Below are 19444 nucleotides of genomic sequence, written 5' to 3'. Positions count from 1 at the left end.
ATACAACTGGTGATAAAGGAGGAGAGTCAAGGCCTGCGAATGTCGTCCAACTACCTTGGTAGTCTCCGAACTCTGAAGCCGCAATCAGCAATCACCGCCGTGACCAAAAATGCCTGGATCTGCACACGAGGTGCAGGGAGTAACGTGAGTACATCCAACTCAGTAAGTAACAAGTCCAAACTTTGGACTAAAAGGTAGTGACGAACTCAACCGGTACCGATAAATAGAAATAACTGAACAGAAATGTAGGCATGCTTCCAAATTAAATAGGCAACTCAAACAATAAAGTGCAGTAGATCCGAACAGTGTAAAGAACATAACTCTGCTATCTCTACACGCCAATGCACATGTTGTATGTGATGCACCATGATGTCAGCCTCATGTGCTCACACTCTCGAATGCTCAACCACACGGTACTGTATATGGCCCATACGGCCCAGGGAAGATCCATCTCAGAACATATACATCACTGACTATAACTCACCCAGTACCGAGGAAGGCCAATCCAGCCCTGTGGAGAAGATCCATCTCCGGGTATCAAGTACTTCGGACAAGATCCATGTCCATGGAAGATCCATCCCTCAATAATATTAACCGTGCTCACTGGGGGTGTGTTACAGTCTCCAGAGGGGCTCCTACAGCCCAAGCGCTATCACAAAATCAGTATAACCACTGCGGCGTGCAGCCCGATCCCATAACTGTCACTCATAACCAAGCTCTCAGCCTCACTCAATCACCAATCTCTCTAGTCTCACTCACGGGCTCACAATATCATGAAAACTAGCCCGAAACAATGATATGATGTATCAATAAACAACAACTGAGACGGAGATATGATATGGAATGCATGAACATGACTGAGTACATAATATCAATGAAATTAGTGAGATGACAGCAAGAAACGACCACTAGGGATCCCCACAGTACCAGCATAAAGCCTAAACATGATATCTAGCATGATTGAAAGGTCAATTATTTTATCACAAGATGAAAACACGGATATCAACAAAATAGAGTCACTATACAGTGCCATGGAATCAACCAGGCCACCTTTTTCACGGTGCACGCTCACACGCCCGTCACTTGGCATGTGCGTCACCTTAATACCAATCGTATAGCACATAGTTCGGGGTTTCGAACCCTTAAAGCTAAGTTTGAAAGTGTTACTTACCACAAACCAAGCAAAGTCCTACTCCGGAATGCCCTTGCCTCTCAATTCGGCCTCCGAACGTCCCGAATCTAGTCACCAGTAATACAATACTGTCAGTATAGGCTAAAGGAATCAATTCCACAAGAAGAATACCAAATTATAGCCTAAATCTGAAATCGACTCACCCCCTCCCCCCCGGGCCCACGTCTCGGAATCTAACAAAAATCACAAAACCGGAAAGCCCATTCACTCACGAGTCTAACTATACAAAATTTATCAAAATACGACATCATTTGGTCCCTCAAATCCCCAAATTACACTCTCCAAAATCCCAAGCCCTAACCCCCAATTTTTTCACTTCAAAGCCCCACTAATTAGATGAGAAATCAATGGGAAAACACCATAGCTAAGGATACATAGGCTCAAGGGACTTACCTTAGTGAATTTCCTTGAATCCCCTTCAAAATCACCTCAAAAGCTCCAAAGTCCAAGTTAAAAATAGTGGAAATGAGGTAAAATCTCGAAGTCCTCTATTTATACTTTCTGCCCAGTGAAACCGCACATGCGGTCCCTTTTTCCGCTTCTGCATCGCCCTGCGATCCCTTTTTCCGCTTCTGCATCGCCGCACCTGCGGAATTTCCATTGCAGGTGCGGAACTCACTTAAAATCCCAGGCTCCGAATCTGCGGCCAAATACTGCACTTGCAATAGCGCACCTACGCCTCTCCCTCCGCTTCTGCGAAAATCGACCAACTCCTCACTTCCGCATCTGCGACTCAGCCTCGCATCTGCGGGCACGCAGATGCGACCCCCTTTTCGCACCTGCGGTGACAATCCAACTGAACACTGCCAGCATCTGCGACCTCCCATGCACTTCTGCGTTCGCGCACCTGCGGATCCCTCTCCGCAGGTGCGGAAAACACCAGCAGCAGCAGTTCAGCTGCATTTTCCAAGTTCCAAACCTCCCGTTAACAACCCGGAACCACCCCAAGTCCCTTGGGACCTCAACCAAATATACCAAAACATCGCATAACATCATACAAACTTAGTCGAGCTTTCGAATCACTCAAAACAATATCAAAACACCAAATTACCCTCGGATTCAAGCCTAAGAACTTTTAAACTTTTGAATTCCACAAACGATGTCGAAACTTACCAAACCACGCCTGAATGACCTCAAATTTTACACACACGTCACAAATGGCACCACAAACCTACTCCAATTTCCGAAAATCCATTCCGACCCCGATATCAAATTTTCCACTGCCGACCATAATCACCAAATTACCAATTTTCGCTAATTCAAGCCTAATTCCACTACGAACCTCCAAATCATATTACGAACGCACAACTAAGTCCAAAATCACCTAACGGAGCTTACAGAACCATCAAAATTAAAATCCGAGATCATTTACACATAAGTCAACATCCGGTTGACTTTTTCAACCTAAGCTTCTAATAAAGAGACTAAGTGTCTCAATTCACCCAGAAACCACTCCAGACTCGAACCAACCAACTCGGTACATCATAATATAGCTGAAGAACATAAAAAGAAGCAGTAAATGTGGGAACGGGATTATAACTCTCAAAACGACCGGCCGGGTCGTTATATCCTCTTCCACTTAAACATACGTTCGTCCTCGAACGTGCCAAGAGTTATTTCCATGCAACCAAATCACTATTCTATCTTACCACGCACGAACCCGGGGGTGACTCTGTGTCACCCTATCCTATATAGGTCTGATAACACAACATAACTGAAAATTCTCAATTCAACCTAGCCCACAAGCCTTAGAATCCTATTTCCAACATCCAAAATTTCTTATAAGATCAGAATCTCGCATCTACATACTGTATAAGTCTGAACAAGCTATATCAAGCCATATCTATAACCCAAGATGTAATCACATAACTCAAATACTCATAGCAAAAATTTCAAATCACAGTAGCTGCTCAAACAACCCAATACCGGTAATAGACCTCATATCAAACAAGCCTCGCTCTAAAAACTTTGTACGCTGCCGATGATGAAAGAAACATGCAGAATTCACAACCATTCATCAGACCAGCGGTCATGGAACTCCCTCTCATTCTACAAGAACTATAGCCAATTTCTAAGTCGACTTCCGATATTACCCTTCCAAATATACCACAATCAAATCCGATAGTTTCCATTCTAGGTCTAATGACCTCATCTCATCTAATACGACCACTCTAGTAACATGACACATCAATACAATCTAAAGCCAAACTTGTGCAATCCGTGCACCAAATAGCAACATTCCAAATGTACTCAATCATGGAAAATGACTCAAACGAGAGATCCGTCCCGCAAGCTCATCAAGTACCACCACCACGAAATGCTTAAACCATCACACACCATAGAACCATAACACACGAATCTAACACAAAGGATCATATTTCCACATAACTCTGCTGCAATACGCGACCCTATCCAAATAGTGGTCCATATGAAACACCTCAAGTCACCATGCTAAAACTTTATAACCATGCACAATTCGACATCAAGTACTCAAAGTGCATTACCATATCCGCGGAGAAGAAAATGATGCCATGGCACATAAAACCCAAAAGAACATAACAATACGCCATCAACCAAGTAATACCCAATACTATTCTCGCTCAAATTCCTCTATAAGTCCACAATAGAACCGCACCATATGTGCATATAACCAACGAATCACAACTCCTCGTAGCATAGAAGAGTAACTCACAGATCATTTCAGAACATGAATAAGCTTCACAACAACCGAATTGCATATCCCTCAACAATAGCAGTATGGAGCCAACTAATCCGGCTCGGTGTAGAATACATATCCTAATTGGGCCTACCAATGGACCCCCAAATCAGCTCTAGTCACCCACAAATAGATAAATAACCTTCCGATTTTCCACAATTACTAAATCATAACACATATTATCATCTGGATAGCTTCGGCCACGACTTCACAGTCCACAACCATGATACAATCTGCTCCTGAGAACTCCTAGTCTCCAAATCCATAGAACACACGAATCACTATATCTGATCTCAACTCCACTGCCTGAATGTTAACACTTCTCCAATACATGATTATCCCATGAGGAATACTTCTATAATTCTTCTGTGCCACAAAGCAAAATTTGAACATCAGCAGTCGATCAAACAAGAGAGTGTCGCAATACCAATGAAGTATCCATAAATCAAAACACATTGCCCTTTCTGAAATATATACCCTCATCAAGCCATACCAGATAGAAATATCAGTTACCTAGTCATCCGAAACTGCCCATGCTGCCTAAGGATTCATGACCTCCCTTCAAAATTGAACCGTGACCTTACACATGAAATTCTCAATCCTACACAACACCGCACATACCATGCCATCATACGAAAAATATGAGAGCTTGGTAATCCACTCCGAGTCACAAGAAACTGCATACTTAATTAGCCAAGAACTTTCCATTTGATCCCATCCAGGAGAAAATCACTGTACATCACATGCTCCTCACGTCAGTAGGAAATATACTCCTCGAATCGTGGTAGAAACTATTGAGATCTCTTCGAAACCCATTTGTACATAATTAAGCCATCAGAACTAAATCTCTCTAACTCAACCAAACCACGCAGGTCACCAAAAACCCGAGAGCATTGCCACGAAACACTTGTAGAAAACCACCACATTATAAGCACCCAACGAACCGATCATATCCATTACCATCTGATACAACCTACTACCAAGTTGTCCTATTTCTTCGAGTTCCTTCTGAATTACCTTCAAATTGATACTCCTCCTTGCCATAATACTTCAATCCTCAACCCAAGACTCACCACACGAGACCCTAGCATTAAAACCACACCGCCCTAAGGCTCATAAGCCATTGTGCTCTTCTTAAGTTCCTCCATAAATACCTCAACTGTGACGCTCACTCTGAAAATACCTTATGCGAATTTAAAATTATTCTTCTTACCTTTCTTATACTAAAATGTAGAATCCATAATCATACAGAATTACCGTAAATCTCGACACCATTAAATGTAATTTCAGATTCTAAATTGCATCGCCCAAGCAGGATAAAAAACACGTGCCTCATTAGTACAGCAACGCTCGAAGGGGTAACCCTACCTTAACACCACCGATCAAATTCACATCCCGTACGCACTGCATCCTTCAAAATAACAATTTAATCATAGATAGCAGACTCCCCCACTTGGCTCAATGCCATATAACAAAATATCTGATAACTCACCACACCCAAGATAACATCTAAATTGACCATACTAAGCAATAAGAGATCTACTCTAGTCTCCAGACTCCCAATAGTCACCACACATGACTGTTATACACGATCCACAATGATAGTATCACCCACCGGTGTAGACACATGAACAGGTGAAACTAGAGACTCACGGGGCATATCCAGATAATGAGTGAAATACGAGGACACATACGAATAAGTGGAACCAGGGTCAAATAATACAGAGGCACCTCTATGGCAAACTAAGATAATACCTGTAATCAAATCATCCAAAATAATGGCATCTAGTCTGGTAGGGAATACATAAAAACAGGCATGACCGCCACCTGATCGGCCTCCCCCTCTAGGGCGACCCCTAGCTGACCTAGCTCCACCCCGATCTGGCTGGGCAGGTGGTGAAGTAACTGGTGTCGAAGTCGAAGGCTAACTCCCCTGCTGAGATGAACCTCCCTAAAGGCGGGGACAATGCCTCTTGATATGACCCAAATCTCCGCACTCAAAGCAACCTCTCTCTGCAAATAGCGGTGGGGACTGAAGGGAACCCCGAGCACCGGAATAACTGCTAGAAGGTCCTGAAACAGATGAACCCTGAGCTGATGGTGCACTAGACGAACTCTGAGCTGGTAGTGCACTAAATGAAGACTGGCCTTGCTGATAGTTTTGTACACTATGGCCAGATGGTGCACCACGGTGAACCGGGCGAGTCGTCTGAGCATGTCTAAAACGACGACCCCTACCGTGGTGGAACTGACTCCCAGAAAGAACATCGCTGAATCCACCCTGTCCATGAAGCCTCTTAGCCTCCTTCTCAACCCGCTCCTGACTACGAACTATCTCAATTTGACGAGCAATATTGACAACCTCATCAAATGTAGCACCAGACACACTCTCTGTAGTCATAAGCAATCGCAACTGAATAGTGAGGCCATCTATAAACCTCCTGATCCTCTACCTGTCTATAGGAACCAACCAGATAGCATGACGGGCCAACTCCGAGAATCGCATCTCATACTGCATCACAGACATATCACCTTGATGAAGCTGCTCAAACTGTCTGCACAGATCTTCTCTGTGAGACTGAGGCACGAACTTCTCCAGAAAGATAACGGAGAACTGCTTCCAAGCAAGGGGCGCTGCGCCGACCGGCCTACGCCTCTCGTAAGCCTCCCACTAACTGAATGCAATCCTAGAGAACTGGAATGTAGTGAATGAGACCCCACTGGTCTCCAGAATACCTATTGTACAGAGTATCCTCTGACATCTATCCAAGAAACCATGTGTGTCCTCTCCCTCTGCAACACTGAAAGATGGAGGTTGGAGTCTTCCAAACCTCTCCAATCTACGCTGATCATGCTTAGGCATAGCAGGAACCACATAGTCCCGAGCAACTGCAACTGGCTGGGCTGGTGGTGCCCCCGGTGTCTGGAATCCCTGTACCACCTGCTCTGTATTGCGGGTAGCGGGAGTCTGAGTACTTCCCCTGGCCTGAGAAGTGGTTGCTTCGGCCGGAACAGAGACCGCCTAAGCAAGACTAGTACACGCGGTAAAAATCTGAGCTAAAGCCTCCTGAAGGCTTGGAATCACAATAGGCACAGGTGGTGCCTGAGCTGGTGCATCAATAACTAGAATCTTGTCCTGACCCGGGCAACTGGTGGATCTGCAGGTACTGGCCCATCTACTGTGTGGGCTGCACCTCTGCCCCTACCGCGGCCTCGGCCTCTCGCGGCCTAGGCTGGTGGTACTGGTGGCTGTCTATCCTGCCCAGTAGTACGAGTCCTCACCATCTATGAGAGAATGAAACAACAAATGTTTAGTTACTAGAATCAACAGATTCGCACGACAAGAATTCAAGAATGTGGAGTTTCCTAAGGGTTCTGCAGACTCTCAAAGATAAGTACAGACATCTCTGTACCGATCCTCTAGACTCTACTAAACCCTCTCATGACTCGTGAGACCTATGTAACCTAGGCTCTGATACCAACTTGTCACGACCCAAAACCTACCCCGTCGGGATGGCGCCTATCGTGGAACTAGGCAAGCCACAACTCAACATCCCCACACAGAAAAACTCTTTCCACATAAAGACGGAAGCAATTTAATAATTTAGGAAGGCCTTTTTGAAAACAGAAATATCAAAAATACGATACAATCCATCCCAAAAATAGGGTGTCACAGAGTACATGAGCGTCTAAATTAGAATACAGTCCACTATAGTGTCTAGAGAAATAAACTGAAAATACAACTGGTGATAAAGGAGGAGAGTCAAGGCCTGCGAACGCCGTGCAGCTACCTTGGTAGTCTCTGAACTCTGAAGCCGCAATCAGCAACCACCGCCGTGACCAAAAATGCTTGGAACTGCACACGAGGTGCAGGGAGTAACATGAGTACATCTAACTCAATAAGTAACAAGTCCAAACTTTGGACTGAAAGGTAGTGACGAACGCAATCGGTACCGATAAAATAGAAATAACTGAACAGAAACGTAGGCATGCTTCCAAATTAAATAGGCAACTCAAACAGTAAAGTACTCAAACAGTAAAGTGAATCAGATCCGAACAGTGTAAAGAACATAACTCTGCTATCTCTACATGCCAATGCACATGTTGTATGTGACACACCATGTTATCAGCCTCATGTGCTCACACTCTCGAATGCTCAACCACTCGGTACTGTATATGGCCCATACGGCCCAGGGAAGATCCATCCCAGAACATATACATCACTGACTATAAGTCACCCAGTACCGAGGAAGGCCAATCCAGCCCTGTGGAGAAGATCCATCTCCGGGTATCAAGTACTTCGGACAAGATCCATATCCAGAGAAGATCCATCCCTCGATAATATCAACTGCGCTTACTAGGGGTGTGTTACAGACTCCGGATGGGCTCCTACAGCCCAAGCGCTATCACAAAATCAGTATAACCACTGTGGCGTACAGCCCGATCCCATAACTGTCACTCATAATCAGGCTCTCAGCCTCATTCAGTCATCAATCTCTCCAGTCTCACTCACGGGCTCACAATAACATGAAAACTAGCCCGAAGCAATAATATGATGTATCAATAAACAACAACTGAGACGGAGATATGATATGGAATGCATGAACATGATTGAGTACATAATATTAATGAAATCAGTGAGATGACAGCAAGAACGACCACTAGGGGTCCCAACAGTACCAGCATAAAGCCTAAACACGATATCTAGCATGATTGACAGCTCAGTTACTTTATCACAAGATGAAAACATGGATATCAACAAAATAGAGTCACTATACAGTGCCATGGAATCAACCAGACCACTTTTTTCACGGTGCACACTCGCACGCCCGTCACTTGGCATGTGCGTCACCTCAATACCAATCGTATAGCATATAGTTCAGGGATTTGAACCCTCAGAACCAAGTTTGAAAGCATTACTTACCTCAAACCAAGAAAAGTCCTACTCCGGAATGCCCTTGCCTCTCAATGCGGCCTTCGAACGTCCCGAATCTAGTCACAAGTAATACAATACGGTCAATATAGGCTAAAGGAATCAATTCCACAAGAAGAATACCAAATTATAGCAGAAATCTGAAATTGACTCAACCCCCCCCCCCGGCCCGCCTCTCGGAATGCAACAAAAATCATAAAACCCGGAAGCTCATTCACTCACGAGTCTAACCATACAAAATTTATCAAAATCTGACATCGTTTGGTCCTTCAAATCCCCAAATTATACTCTCCAAAATCCCAAGCCCTAACCCCCAATTTGTTCACTTCAAAACCCCACTAATTAGATGAGAAATCAATGGGAAAACACCATAACTAAAGGTACATAGGCTCAAGGGACTTACCTCAGTGAATTTCCTTGAATCCCCTTCAAAATCACCTCAACTGCTCCAAAACCCGAGTTAAAAATGGTGGAAATAAGGAAAAATCTCGAAGTCCTCTATTTATACTTTCTGCCCAGTGAAACCGCACCTGCGGTCCCTTTTTTCGCTTCTGCGACGCCGCACCTGCGGAATTTCCATAGCAGGTGCGGAACTCACTTAAAATCCTAGGCTTCGCATCTGCGGCCAAATACCGCACCTGCGATAGCACACCTGCGCTTTCACGACCCAAAATCCCACCACAGGCGTCGTGATGGCACATAGTCTCTAAGACTAGGTAAGCCGATTTCAATTATATTTTGAAGCTATTTTTTTTTTAAACTAACAGCGGAAATAATTATAGTATACAACCTCCCAAGACTGTTAGTACTGAGTCACGAACTCTAACTGAATATACGGAATGATCACGAGGATCGAATATACAATACTGTTTGATTACAAATTAACAGTACAATAAAATAAAAAGACTCCAAGGGACTGCGACGACTAAGCAGCTCTACCTTGAATCCTTACGATCTCGCTTTAACTCTGCTCAAGTCTGATGTCTCCAATACCTGGCTCTGCACAAAAATGTGCAGAAGTGTAGTATGAGTACACCACGGTCGGTACCCAGTAAGTATCAAAACTAACCTCAGTGGAGTAGAGACGAGGTACAGTCAAGACACTCACTAGTCTAATAGCCTGTGCAATATAATATACAAAATAATAGAAAAAAAATAACAATAAGGGCAACATAAAACAACCAGTGATGTGCACAGTAAGACAATAAAATCACCATTAATATCGCTCAACAATTGATAAATACATTTATACCCAGTTAAATCAAGTTCTTCAATTAAATATCTTTCACACATAATTCTTACGAATAAAACACTTTTTCAAATATAATTTCCTCAAATAAACATCTTTCGAATATAAAATTCTTTCAATAAATATCTTCAAATATAATTTTCTTAAATAAATATCTTTCAAATACAATTCTTTCATATAATTCTTTTTGAATAAAAATCCTTCCAAATAAATATTTTGAATATAATTCTTTCAATTAAAAGTCACCATGTGACACCTCATTTCAAAATCATAAAAATACGGGTCTCAGCTCATTTTCATATTTTTCGTAAACACGGGTCTCAGCCCATTTTTCATGTTTTCACAGCACCTCGTGCCCATAATTAAATCATCATATTTTTCCGGTACCTCGTGCCCTCATTTCATATCACAACTGCACGGACAACTCACGTGCCAAATATCATTATCATTTCATCACAGCACCTCGCGCCACATTTCATATCTTAACTGCACAGACAATGCACGTGCCAAATATCCTCACTATTTATTCACGGCACCTCGTGCCCACATTTCATTTTATAATCCGCCTGGCCATAGCCACAGGCTCTCAATTTCAACATAAATCAGATTGTTATCAATTTACCAACAACAAGACAAATAGCACAAGGTATAAAAATAAACACAAGAAAATCAGAACATCACATAAAAAGCATCAACACCACAACCCCACATCATCATATATCGTTCCTGACAGTAGCCATCCTTATCGCTCATATTGTCACCTTTATCGCTCATATAGCCACCCTTATCGCTCCGCCCAGACAATATCAATAGCCATCATTATCGCTCCTATTGCCACCCTTATCACTCCTATTGCCACCCTTATCACTCCGCCAAGACAATATTCTAACAACACAACAACAGTGAAATGCCACCCTTATACCCACATAATATCAACGGTGAAATGCCACCCTTATCTCCTCAAAATAATAATTCACACAACACAACAATTTACACGGAAAATTATCACGAAAACATAACAAAATCAATTCACATTACAGTTTGCTCAATGGCCACAACAAATTCCAAGGATATAACAAAATTAATTAATTTCACAATAAATAGCCAAAAGCTCCACACAATGTGTACAACACCCAAAAATAACCAATAGAGATAGAAATTACTCAACATAAAGCAAAGTCTTTATTAAATTCAATTTTTTAATAATTATATAAACATCTCTTCTTAAGCTCATTTAATTAATTATTTGCAGAGGAAAAATCTATAATGAAATTCAATTCCAATAATTATCAAACCAACAAATTCACGGAATTACATAAATAATCAAGTAACAATCACATCAAATTATCATATAACAACAGATTCAACAACAACAAGGATTTAGGTACGACAAATAGATGATTAAATATATACCAACAATTACCCAATTTACCATATAATATGCTCAAGATTTTAACTCAATAAAAATTTACACATATAAGCCGAGTACGTACTCGTCACCTCGCGTACACGGCTTTTCACATTTCACAAATGGCACATAAGACTCGATGCCTAAGGGGTAATTCTCCCACTCGAGGTTAAGCAAGACACTTACCTCTTTGAAGTTATGTCGATATTCCAAAATCGCTTTCTTGCTTGAATTGACCTCCGGACCGCTCAAATCTATGCAAATTAAATGTATAACTTAATTAAAATTCATCGAAAATAATTCCAGATAATAATACGTCGACTTAAAATTTTATTCCAAAAAGTCAACAAAAGTCAACGCAGGACCCGCCTCTCGGAACCCGACGTAATTTTCATAAAATCCGAACACCCATTCCGATACGAGTTCAACCATACCAATTTTATCGAATTCCAATAACAAATCGACCTCCAAATCTTAAATTTAAACCAAGAGGGTTTTCTAAAATTTTCAACCTAATTCACTAATTTAGTGATAAAAACAACAATAGATTCATGTAATTTAACCAAAATCAAGTTAGGAATTCTTACCCAATGTTTTCCTTGAAAAACACTCGAACAATCGCCTTACCCAAGCTTCCTTGGTCAAACAATGGAAGAATGACACGAATTTGGACTTTATTTTGCTGCCCAGGGGTTTGTTCTTCGCGTTCCCGACACCCCCTCGCGTTCGCGATGAACAAATTCTTCAAAAGTCATTTTCAAACTCTTCTCATACAGCCTCTAGTATAATGGTCATAACGTTTTGTACAAAACTCCAAATGATGAATGGTTTGACTTTCTGCAAACTAGACTCCAAGGACTATAACTTTTATTTGTTGCTCATCTCTCAATTCCTTATAGATCACGAGATATAAGTTTCCAAAATCAGCCCTGTGCAATAGAGATTTCCATACTCTTCCTGGACAGCCTATAGTGTATCCACCATAACTTTTTGTACACACCTCCAAATGTCAAATGGTTTACCTTTCTGTAAACTAGACACAAAGGCTACAACTTTCATTTTTGGATCATCTCCAAATTCCTTATAGATTGCGAGATATGAGCCTCTAAAGTCATATGACAAACAGCGAAATTTCCTTCTTCGCGAACGCGAGAACCTCTTCGCGAGCGCGAACAACAAAGTCCCAATAGCAAAATCCTTCTTCGCGAACGCGAGAGGTTCCTCGCGAACGCGAAGAACAACACTAGAACCAGCAACCAGCAGTATCAAAACACCCAAACTTGGTCCGGAACCACCCCGAATCAAACCCGAGGCCCCCGGGATCCTGTCCAATTGTACCAACCAGTCCCAATACATAACACGAACCTGCTCGAGACCTCAAATCACATCAAACAACATCAAAGCCACGAATCATACCCCAATTCAAGCCTAATGAATTTTAAAATTTCAAATTCTATATCTTGTGCCGAAACACATCAAATCAATCTGGAATGGCTTCAAATTTTGCACACAAGTCATAATTGACATAACGAAACTATTCCAATTTCCAGAATCGGATTTCGGCCCCGGTATCAAAAAGTCAACCCCCGGTCAAACTTCCCAAAAATTCATCTTTCGCCATTTCAAGCCAAATTCCTCTACATACCTCCAAATAATTTTTCGGATACGCTCCTAAGTCCATAATCACCATACGGAGCTATTGACATCATCAAAATTCCATTCTGGAGTCGTCTTCACACAGTTCCGACTACGGTAAAAATCCTAAGACTTAAGCTTCAGTTTTGGGGACCAAGTGCCCCAAATCACTCAGAATCATCCGGTAACTGAATTCAACCACGCATGCATGTCAATACACATAATAAGAAGTTGTTCAAGGCCTTATGCCGCTAGACAGGGCTTAAATTCTTAAAATGACAAGTCGGATCGTTGCATGTGCCTCTCCCTTCGCTTCTGCGGAAATCGACCAACTTATCACTTCCACATCTGCGACTCAGCCTCGTATCTGCGGGCTCGCAGATGCGACACCCTTCTCGCACCTGCAGTGACAGTCCAACTCAACATTATCCGCATCTGCGACCTCCCATGCGCTTCTGCAGTCGCGCACCTACGACTCCCTCTCCGCAGGTGCGGAAAACACCAGCAACAGCAGTTCAACTGCATTTTCCAAGTTCCAAACCTCCCGTTAAGAACCCGGAACCACCCCGAGGCCCTCAGGACCTCAACTAAACATACCAACACGTCCCATAACATCATACGAACATAGTCGAGCCTTCAAATCACTCAAAACAACATCAAAACATCAAATTACCCTCGGATTCAAGCCTAAGAACTTCTAAACTTCTGAATTCTACAAACGATGTCGAAACTTACCAAACCACGTCCGAATGACCTCAAATTTTACACACACTTCACAAATAGCACCATGAACCTACTCCAATTTCCGAAAATCCATTCTGATCCCGATATCAAATTTTTCATTGCCGACCATAATCGCCAAATTACCAACTTTCGCCAATTTAAGCCTAATTCCACTACGGACCTCCAAATCACATTCCGGACGCACTCCTAAGTTCAAAATCACCTAACGGAGCTAACAGAACCATCAAAATTCAAATCCGAGATCATTTACACATAAGTCAATATCCGGTTGACTTTTCCAATCTAAGCTTCTAATAAAGAGACTATGTGTCTTAATTCACTCCGAAACCACTCCGGACTCGAACCAACTAACCTGGTACATCATAATATAGCTGAAGAACATAAAAAGAAGTAGGAAATGGGAGAACGAGGCTATAACTTTCGAAACGACCGACCGGGTCGTTACACTGTCATAGGTAGGTGCTTTGTAGGGTCCCCACACATCCAAGTGACCAAGTTGAAATGCTACCTTAGATTTGCTTACACTATTAGGAAACTTTAATCTACTTTGTTTAGCTAGAGGACAAATGCTACAACTTCAAGACTTCCATGTACTTATTTTGTCTTGCAGAGATATTATATGTAATATAGAACTCTAGGATGCATCTCCTAGTTTGTAATGCTAAAGTTGTATTTGTTCTTCCTTCATTACTGCACCTACTGCTGCTGCTTGTGCATACTCCCTTAGTATGTATAGACCATCAGACTCTCTACCAATCCCCAAGACCTTGCTACTGTAAAGTCTGAGGTCTCTAGTAAGTTTTGACACTGATAGTAAATTAAACTTTGAAGTCTGGTACATGCATTACATCTTTTATGCATGTGTCCCCTAAAATAATGACATTCCCAGTATGCATTATTATTTCTGCTTTGTTTCCGGTTGGCAACTGAACTCCTTTATCTCTTTGTCCTTCAACTTGCTTAGCATTATTCGTATATGCTCATCATGAGTAATATGGTGAGTTGCTCCTAAGTATACTATCCAGCTAGTTAAAGGAACATTGGACAGTAAGGACATAATACTGCCATATTAGTAGAGCATTCTCCTCCCCCTTGCTTGTTCAGAAGTCTTACAAAGCTGCTTGTACTGTTCTTCAGTGAGGAAATGGCCTTGTGGCTGAGTATTTGTTCCTCCTATTTCTTCGGTTCTTGCAGCATTAACATAGGGTTTGTTTGCTCCAAGCTAAGGTTTCTTCTTGCTTTAAAAATCTGCCGGATAACCAACAATTTTATAGTAATTTTTCTTTAAATGGCCCTTGTAACCACAATGTTCACAAATTAGTCCAATTTTCTTAGGTTTAAAGCCTTGGCCACTTCCTGCGAGCATAGCCAATGGATATCTATTAGTGTCTACTACAGCCAGTGTTCTTTGACACTCTTCCTGTGTTACTATAGCATATGCTTCATTCACAGTTATCACTAGTCTCTTAACTTCTTATATTGTTGTAACTTTCATTCAGGCCCGTGAAAAACTGCTAAAGTCTTTGATGTCTCAAATGTTCCATTGAAGCACTACAGGAAATTGTACTTATAGTGGCGACCTTTTGCTTGCTGCAAGTACAACCGTAGCTAAATGTTTTTAGTGACGACTATATAAGGTCGCCACAAATGTGTTCTTTTGTGGCAACCTTTTGCTTGCTGCAAGTACAACCGTAGCTAAATGTTTTGTGGTGACTAAACTTGCCACAAAAAGTAAATAAACACGCTACAGAAAATGTCCCAAAAAGTAGTTTTTTGTGTTGGTCACCACTAAAATATAAGCTATAGTTGCGACAAAGTCGCCGTTAAAACAATTATTAAATTCGGAAGCAACTCTTTGTCGCTACAATTGTCTATGTTTTAAATCTTAATAGTCTTCCAGTGGCAACCTTATTTTCTTTTTAAGTTAGTACACAAGTATATTCATGTGAATCGTTTACCAATATTAAAAGCATCCAATATCATTCAACAAACACCAAAAATATTTTCAAGCGGAATATTATAAATACTTTCATTACTAAAAGGCAATTAAATATACAGTAGAATACTTCATTATTCATTATCATTGTGCACATATATGAAAAATAAAAATAAAATATTAAGGGCCTTCAAGCTCCTCTTTGTTCGACTCCATTTGTGATTGTGCAAGTACGTGTCCCTGTTATTAAGGAAAAAATACAGGATTACTTTGACAATTCCCATAATAACACTAATCGTAAAAAAGAATGACCACATAAAGTTGCTTACACCCACTAGTCAAGACAACTTAAAGTACAGAGAACAAAACTGAAAAGGTCTGCCTTTAAAGTAGAGAGCAAATTCGAAAAGGATACACAATCTTTACACTAATACATATTTCTCTTACATTGCCTAAAAGCTCAAAGTATTTGGCAAGAAAAACAGGTAAAAGGGTTCAGAAACTACAAACTAATTTGTAAATCAGCAACTCTAAATTACTTTTTAGGGAGACAAATATGAAATGAAAGAAACTAATTTATCAACTTTGAACATTTTGTGTAATCCAAAAATAAAGCAGTTTTGCTATATATAGCACATCCAGAAGTCACTTTTGGGTATTAGAATACTTCAGCGAAAATAGACTAGTATAACTTAGACAGACGCTTCTGCATGCACAATATCATAAATAGGCTTGCACTCTCAAAATTATAACAAATTATAAACCCTGATTTCTCTCGGCATTTTATCGAGTGCTTCATAGGCCTAATTAGAAACCTAAATTTCACATAAACACGCAACACTATATTACAAGCCAACATTTTATTGTCAAAAAGAAACTAAATATCGTTTTACACATAATTGAGTCACAATTATCTTGTAGGAACACTATATAACACACTAAAATGAATGGTCAGAAGCAGCAAAAACTTTTTTTAGTTTATGCACTGAACATAATATTTTGTGGTTTACACAAAATAACAGGTAAAAGTGCTTAAATGTACAGAATAAATGGTGGTAGAACTCGATAACTAGAACAATAATCTGGAGCTTCAAGATAGAAGTAGCTGGGGGTAATTCAACTGAGTAGATAGAGCCCTCATAACAATGAAGTTGTATAATCTAAAGATATAATTTCCTCTGTGCCAATATAGTGAAGGTAGAAGATAGTAGTATTGCTATAGTTAATACATATATTATGCAGCCCCAGGATTTTGTCTCAAACTTAAAGAATAAGCTCCTTATAATAGTCCCGACATCCTATCGAATCTAACATGGTTTCATATCATTTAAAGATTTCAATTTTTTCTTTATTTCATAGTCATACATTAATACATGAAGTTGTTCCAAGTTCTACAAGTTTTCTTCTTCAAACATCTCTCATCGCTTCAGCCCATTCTCGGACTCCTCCAAAGTGATGATAGAAACGAGCAGGAAAATCAGGCTATTGGGCTGCAATTAATCTTCTAGTTTAAAGCATTTCTTTATTAACCTTCCAATGATAATTTCTTACAGGGGACAACATAATATAAGAAGCAGATCAAAGAATCAAAATCTGGATGTTCTAAACTCAAGAAAAAATGAAGAATAGAAAACACACCTAACAAGGGATAAATCTATCTGCCAAAGAAAATATCCAGTCCCAAAAAATGATGGTTGAGTAGATTCCATGGAGTATCCTGCATGATATAGAAGAAAAAATCAGTCCGAAGGCCTTTTCTTTTTTAGTTTTCAAAAAGATGAAAATTCTTGAACAACCAACAACGATTCTTAAAGCAAATAAACATGTACTTTAATACCCCAATTCTCTTTTTCTGCCAGCAATTAAGCACCTAGATCACTAATCTTTTAAAGGCATATACTACTTATTGTAAACATTCATCACCTGCATACAGAACAACAATATTTATGTGTACACTAATTATCTCAATATGTAACCCTAGAACAAATGTGATAATACTTGTCCCTAAATTATAAACATGAATAATTGCAAATTGCAGTGCAAATCTAAACGATAATATCAAAGAGAACTCATATCCAACAAACAAAATCTAACATAATAATCATATAAGAAAGTTAATCCAGATTTGTTCGTATTTTCATTTTAAGAAAATAGATAAACCGAGTACGCAGAGAAGGAAAGATAGATTACAGTAAGCAAACCAATAGGGAGGAGGGCCACCAGAGAACTCATCATAGAGATTATGCATATAACTATACATAAATTGGTTCAAGAAAAGTAACTTTTCTTATATTGGTATAAGGCAATATAATTTATTTAAACTGTCTTCCACGAATTAGATTAAATTGATAATATTGCTACAACTAACCAGTAAAAAAATATATGCTTGCAATTTATCTCCTCAAATAAACTCACATAACACATTAGCAAGGATTTTTATTATATTAGAAATAAATCGTTAGCTATCGCAACAGTAGTACTTGGCAGCAGATAGGAATAGAAGGACAATCTATGTCCAAATGGATACTTATACCAAGAGCAAAAGAGAAAACTCATCAAAGAGAGCAATACATCCATCATTGAATTTCATCAAGCAAAGGAGGAGCTTCTATTGCTCCTATTTCTCTGGGATTGGAAATTGAAAATACATCCAAATGATATATATATACAACCAAACAAAAATCAGAAACTGATGAAAATATCTTGAAAAAAGAAAAACATACCTCAACAGGTGAGGAAGATGGAAGAGAAATGGTTCAAATGTGTAAAAACCACGTCGGCGAACCGATTCAGAAACATACACCAATGCAACAAAGCATACCATCAAAACATAGAAAATGGGTAAGGGTTTTAGTCTCATGAGAGCACAGAGCACAAAATCTACAGAAAAAAAACGATAAGGAACTCAATGTTCTATTTTCCAGAGAATGAGACGGAAAGAAGAGATTTCGCCAGCGACGGGAGTGGTCCTCTTTCTGTGAGCCAATTTGGCCGGAGTAGGTGAGGCTATATTTCTAATGATTTTGCTATGTATCTAAATAAACAAATAAACCAAAGGGGGAATGAGGAAAGAGGTGAATTTGCAATAGAAGATAAGCAGCAAAATTGAGGAGGAATTTTAGGGAGAGGAAATTGGGTAAAGTAGGAATGGGAGAGGGAATTGGGCAATTTAGAGGGATTTTGGGTTTTCAGATTTGGAAGAGGTAGATAGATAACTCCCTAAATGGGTTTCCGAATTGCAAGGGGGGAAACCATTTTAGGTTTTTCTTTTAATCATTTTGAGTTTCTTTATGTTTTGTGTTTCTCCTTTCTCTTTTCTTTTTGAATTATCTAAATTAAGAAATTGAAGTACCGATATTAAAATAAAAATATTAGTAACGACCTAAGAAGTTGATACAAAAGCTCAACTTTAGTAGCGACGATGTCGCCACGAAACACCAATTAGTGGCAACTATTTATAGATCGCTACAATATTTTTTCAGCCATATTTAATTAGATAAAACGAATACATATTAGTGGCTATCAAAACAAAGTCGTCACTGAATTGTTCTTTATCTTGGCGACTTTAAGGGTCGCCACTAAAAGTATCACCTTTTGTTGCAAGGGTTTTTGAGTCGCCACAAATACCTTA

The 19444-nt window shown here is 40.1% G+C and overlaps 1 long non-coding RNA gene across 1 annotated transcript; it reads right to left on the bottom strand.

Moving 5' to 3' along the window:
- Nucleotides 1-15879: 15879 nt before the first annotated feature.
- On the bottom strand, nt 15880-19172 carry LOC104090584 (uncharacterized). The gene is made up of 3 exons (XR_684960.4): nt 18537-19172; nt 17452-17530; nt 15880-16053 (listed from the first exon to the last, which is right to left on the bottom strand). It is a non-coding gene; the product is annotated as an uncharacterized lncRNA (long non-coding RNA).
- Nucleotides 19173-19444: the final 272 nt, after the last annotated feature.

This window comes from Nicotiana tomentosiformis, chromosome 3 (genome assembly GCF_000390325.3).
Source record: "Nicotiana tomentosiformis chromosome 3, ASM39032v3, whole genome shotgun sequence".
NCBI lineage: Eukaryota > Viridiplantae > Streptophyta > Magnoliopsida > Solanales > Solanaceae > Nicotiana > Nicotiana tomentosiformis.
The sequence above is the reverse complement of the archived record's forward strand: the minus strand, read 5'-3'. Positions and strand labels throughout refer to the sequence as shown.